This window comes from Vitis riparia, chromosome 19 (assembly GCF_004353265.1).
Source record: "Vitis riparia cultivar Riparia Gloire de Montpellier isolate 1030 chromosome 19, EGFV_Vit.rip_1.0, whole genome shotgun sequence".
Lineage (NCBI taxonomy): Eukaryota > Viridiplantae > Streptophyta > Magnoliopsida > Vitales > Vitaceae > Vitis > Vitis riparia.
Genome location: NC_048449.1, coordinates 13773493 through 13780266, shown reverse-complemented (window position 1 = coordinate 13780266; position 6774 = coordinate 13773493).

Below are 6774 nucleotides of genomic sequence, written 5' to 3'. Positions count from 1 at the left end.
GATTTATATATGAATTCTTATGTTGAGTCCTTTTTGTTCTTTTTCTTGGTCAAGAATGTTGGCCAAGGCAGATCAAGAAGCAAGATCTCACTGGCATAACAGACATCAATTTCATTCATGGTCAGCCCAATTTCATCTGAGTCATGGATCAAATGTTTAGCTTAGTTTTTCAAAGAAAAATTATGACATTATGATGAGGATATCAATGCATGATTTCTATGCTTTGTATAAACAATTGACTCTGCCTAGTTAAAGAGTCATTTTGCGAGAGGACAGTGGCAGATGCATTTTGGTGCTGGCCATGGTCAAAATGGTTCAACTCTATAAGACAACTCTTATAAAATACCACAACGACACTTGGGGAGGGAATGGGTGCTCATGTCCTAAAGGAGCTATACTTCGTGATGAATTTAATCATTGTTCCTCACGCAACAAAGAGCGCAGGTTCAATCTTTGAACCAAGGAAGAGTGTTGCATCCACCATGATGCCTCCATCAACAAAAATTGGAATTGTGTTGATCCCATAGAGTCATCCCTCCCAATATGACTGATAAAAAATTTCTTTGTGTATCTCTAATGCATTATTTCTATTAGCAGAGAATCAATTTCTCCCACAATTCAAGAGTAGTTAATGATCAATTGTTGTGTTTAGGAGTGATGTATGTATACCTTGTATATGCAGTTCATGTATCATTTGGAAAGTCATGTATATATTTAAGGGTTGTAATGTATACCATGAATAATATACATTTTTTTTACCATTCATCCATTTACCTCGCTTTAATTTCATAAAGCAAAACTTATAAGTGCATGTACTATAAGAGGATATATATGTACAATTTATCTTAGAATTTGGGTTCTAATTATGCATTGGTTAACAGTTGCTAGTTGCTTGAAATCACCCAAAAGTTTATGGTTTTATTGAATATAAGAATAATGAAACTTTTCATATCTCTAAAACAGAATTGTAGAAATTCAAGCAAAAATTAATAGCATTTTTTTTAAAAAAATAATCACGCCCTTCTTACTTACAACACTGGAAACTATAGAATTCTTAAAAGCAAAATCACATGAGACCAAAGTTTTTTAGCATAGTGCTTGCATTTGTTAATGTAAAATATTATTGCTACTAATTTAAAATTTGAAAAGGATGGAGAGCTAGAAAAAAAAATATCAAGTAGATGATTGAAAGATTTCTATTAAAAAAGAAAAAATTAATTTGAAAAGTGAAATAGATAATGCAACAAGAAGCTAAAGACCTAAAGATGATTTTGATTTAATGTTATAAACCAACTATGTTTTTCCCTTTTTCTTCATTCTTTAATCGAGCTACCTTCCCCGTAAAATAATAGATTCCAAAACACTATGGTGAAACCTAAAAATATTAGTGTTTCAAATCTTTTAGTCATAAATAAAATAATATAGATAATTGAAAAGTAAAACCATAAAAACAAAATTCACACATTAATATTTTATTTAAAAGGCCTCAACTCAAATACATGGGCTTATCAAACAAATAAAAGATCATTTAATCATAGTTTGATTTTCATATATATGTTTGTACTCTATGATAAAGAAAACAAACAAAATAATATTTAAGGTTAATTTCATTTACAACCTCCGAGGTTAATTAATTTAGTGCAAAAACACTAAACCATACCATTGGTTTCAAATTTCGTCAATCAATACACCCTATAAATTTATTTCATTTATTTTTTTCATCAAATAACATTTTTATAAATGTATTTCATATATAAAATTTATTTTTTAGAGAATTGTTAAACACATCTATCTAAAATATTTTTACCTAAAAACTCTCTAAAAACAAATAAAATAAATTTATAGGGGTGCTAATTGAAGAAATTTGAAACCTACAGTGATTAGGTGTATTTATACCAAACCTTAGGGGTGTGAGTAAATTTAACCCTAATATTTATGCAATAGAATTTAAAAGGAAACGAACACTAAAAGTACTACCTAATCACCTAAACATCTAAAAAAATTACACTATAAAATTTTGAAAATTTAAAAACAAAGGTTGGCTACGTAATTGAAAGAGATCAAACCTTAAATTCTAACCAAATGTGATAAAAGAAATTACAAATTTACATCAACTTTGATTGAGTCGAAAAATATGGCATTCAAATGATATTTGAATTTCTTAAATGATTCTATATATATTTACAATTTATATAATGTATATTACAATAACCTAGATAATATGTCGTGCAACATCATCAAAAGGCATAATAAATTGTGCAAAGCTTGGGTTAGACATACCTAAATTGGTCATAAACACATACTCCAAAAGGGAATTAGTGCTAGGAATAAAACCCAAAATTATGTCAAATGCACAATTTTTTTAGCCAAACACCATTGTTTAAGGCTTAATATATATATATATATATTAAGGCCTTAAACAAAGAATTTGGTTGAAAATAGCTTACGCAATGGGTTGGCTGTAAATTTTCTTATTTACTCTAGTTACCTTCTAGAATGGGCATCCATGACCAAATAAAGCTACCTTTAATGTAGGTCTCGATCCCACACTATCTACTATGTTTTGCAATTAATAATCTTATAAAACCATATAATCTAGAGCCTTACTATCAACACTAGTTGTGCAAATCAAGATTAGAACTTCAACTTTCTAATTAAAAAATAGATCTTTAGCTATATAAGTTCTAAAAAATGCTATGCAATGAACAAACATAATATTATAACTTTACCTTGAGCCATTTTTAGCAAATTAAGATTAATTTAAAAGCTTTGTACAGTAGTTCAAAGTTATGTATGGAAGCCTTAAAAGATATTTAACCTTATCCTTTTTTTTTTCTCTCTCACCTCTAATGTTATAGTTGGATTCTCACAAACCCTAATACATGAGCTAAGAGAGGAACCACAATTAATTTTTCAAGTATTTAATGAATCCTTTGGATATGCGAAAGCTTAATCATTATTATATAGAATTAGGTCAAATTTATTAAATTATTAGAAATAAAATTCAAGTTTTAGAAAAAAATACATAAATGAGGATTACTATCTACTAACATATATTGCATTCCTCTTAAATAAATTAAATAAGCGAAAGGCACTACCTAAAAGAAATGACAATTTAAGAGAAAAACGTGAAACTTACTATTTGTATTTGATTGTTACATTCCAGTCAACTATGAGGTGCAACATTTTATCATAAAATCACCAAGTTTTTTTTTAATTGAAAACAAATTAATTTTCATGAATAAATGGTAACAGAGATTTTAGTCATCATTAATCGTATTTAAAAAATAGTAAGAAATATTTTACAGTCATATAATAAGAAAACAAAATAACTTGACCAAGGGTAGATTTTTTATTTTCACTTTTTCCTTGTGTGAAACTTACACATACCAATGATGAAAACTCAAAAATTACATTTTAGAAGTCTTATCTATGCTTTTTAGTGATTTTGGGTTGTTATATTGAGCAAAATTAAGAATATCAAAACAATATTAAAAAAAAAAAAAGAAGATTAGTCTTCCCAAACTATTGCCTATCTCAATGACATGATCATACAATTTTTTTGTATTAAGACTTTTCAACTGGTCTAGTACCCTTCTCAACCTTCCATCTCTCTAAAAATTAAAGTTCACTAGTTAGTGCTTTCATAGCATGCAAAGACTATTTTTAGCCTAGTTGTAAAAAATTAGCTATTTAAATATTAAGGACATGGTACTCTTTCAAGATTGAGATTAAAAAAAAAAAAAATAGTTTAGGAAGACCAATCTTTCTTCTAACAAAGGTTTAAAAATATTGATTGGGTAATTTTATTTTTATTATTTTTTAAATTTTCTCAATTAACAAACCAAAATCATCAAATTGAGCATAAAGACTTCAAAAATATAATATTTGAGTGTTCATCATTGGTATGTATGAGTCAAATTATTATTATTTTCCTCATGTTCATGTAATGGAAAAAAATTACCCATATTCAAATGATTTGTTTTTTATATGACTAAGAGATACTTTTTTTAAAAAAACACCATTAACGATGACTAAAGTCATTATACCATTTAGTTAAGAAAATTAATTTGTTCCAATTAAAAAAGCTTGGCAGTTTTTTAATAAAATGGTGCACTTTATAATTGACCTAAATGTAACAATTAATCAAGTGGTAAGGATTAAACTTACTCTTAAATTGCCTTTTATTGTAGGTAGTTCTTTTAACTTATAAATTTGTTTGTATGCAATGTAGGTAGATATCACTCTTCATTTATGTATCTTCTTTTATAAAATTTGAATTTCATTTATGATAATGCAATAAATTTTCCCTCATAATTATGAATAATAAATAGTGAGATTTGTGTATCCCAAAGGATTCATTTAATATTTGAGAAATTAATTGAGGTCTTCTTTAAAAGAATGACATATGATTCTTCTTGACTCATGTATTAGGTTTTGTGAGAATCCAACACTAACACAAGAATTAAGAGGGAGTAAAAAGCAGAAGGTTAAGAATCAGCTAGGGCTTCCACAACTTTGAACTAGTGCAAGAAGCTTTTGAATTAATTTTGATTTTCTAAAATGGTTCAAGGTAAAGTTCTAACATCATGTTTATTCATTAGTAAGCATTGTTTGTAATTGGACAATTGAAGATCCATTATTTAATTGAAAATTTGAAGTTTCAATATTGATTTGCATAATCAATGTAGATTGTAAGGCTTTAGATTACATGGCCCTATGAGATCTCACAAAGCATAATGGATAGTGCAAGGGATCCAAGTTAAATTAGAAATTTTGGTCATGGACACCCTAGAAGAATTTTATGTGGCCCATGATATTTATTTAAAAATCAAATTAAGTATTATGGTTTAATAAATAATAAAGTTAAAATCCTATTGGTCAGTTTTCGTGAAGTTAGTTTCCTAAATTAAAGGCACTTTAATGGAAAATGCACTTCTAATTCTATAAGGAAACTGGTCCTTTCCCCACCCTATAAATAAGTGTTATATTCCATCAATAATATGCATAAGAGAAAACCTAAGGGTGAAAGGGTTAAGGGAAAGAAATATAGCTTCTATTATGCTTATTGTTTGGTCTCTTCAAAAGTTCCCTATGGATTAAAGGTATGTTTTTGTTTTATCTCTCAATAATAGAATTGTGAATATCATATTGTTCTAAAAATCCTTATCTATTATGATTTGTGCAAAATTAGGACATGATTTGCATAATTATGGAATTAGGGTTATGATTGTTCTATAGGAATTATGGTTATTATTATTCTACATAAATAAAGAAAACCTAACATGTGGTATCAAAGCCATGGTTCAAGAACTTATGATTTTCCTTTAAATATTGTTTTATTTTTGTTTTATGATATAAAATTTTGATGAGAAAATTACATTTACTGATTGTATTTTTTTGCTACAATCGAAATATTTTGTTGATATTTTTGTGTTTGATTTCTTCCCAAAATCAATTATGGTGGCTTCAAGTTTTTATATGAATTACGATTTTATGTCAATTATTTTTTGTTACCACATAACTATTTACTGCTATTAATGCATGATTTGAATAAATTGAATTCTTTATGGCTTTATGCTAAACTTGATCCTTTTATGAAGAAGTTGCATATTGTACAACATGGGATCATAAGTTATTTTTAGCAAATTGTCTTTTATGCTTCCATAATAGTATTATAAAGGTTTAACATGATTGAGATTTTGTGTAGTTTGATATTCATATTATGTTTGTTTGCAATCACCAAAGTGGTCAAACCTTAAAGTTTTGTCTCTATCAAATTGTGTAGTATTATTATTGATTACCTATTATGTATGAGGTGATATAAGAATGAGGGTAAAGACTATTTGGCTGAAGGTCCTATTATAGGTGATTATTTATATGAATTATACATTATGGATATTATTGTCAATGTAATGCAAATTGACAGTTAAAGATTTTGAGATAGAATTCACATAAATGTAAATGGAGCTAATTATGTGAGAATTTCTCATATAATCTCATATTCTTGTTATAGTATCATGCCTTGCATGCTTATAATTTTGTATTATTATTGGTGTATAGAAAACCTATGATATTTGCTCTATTTACAAAGTGTCATTAAGCTTTCTCATCATGTTTGACAATTAAGTTCTCTCAACATGTTTGACAATTTTGATTATGATTGTTGTGATATTATGGTTTTCCAATAAACTTATATGTTTAATTATTACATAATGTTTATGATAATAGTTAAATATTGATTTATTACAAAGTAATGTTTTTATGATAATTATATTATCAAGTAGGAGTTCATATTATTTATAGTGTGTTAATCACCAAAGTGACCATACTAGAAAGTTGATGAACATCTTTTAAAGATGTAAATGATGCTTATTACAAAATTTTGAAATTCATATAATGCAAAGTTTGTTAGTCAACAAAGTGGTCGAACTTGAAAGTTTCATGAATTTCATATTGAGTAATATTTACTTACGTTATTCAACTACTCATTACTTATGGATGCTTGCATATATGTTTAACTATTATATGATGTGTATAATAATAGTTAAATCTTGATTTATTACAAAGTAATGTTTTTATGATAATTATATTATCAAATAGGAGTTCATATTGTTTATAGTGTGTTAGTCACCAAAGTGACCATACTAGAAAGTTGATGAACATCCTATAATGATGTAAATGATGTTTATTACAAAATTTTGAAATTCATATAATGCAAAGTTTGTTAGTCACCAAAGTGGTCAAACTTGAAAGTTTCATGAATTTCATATT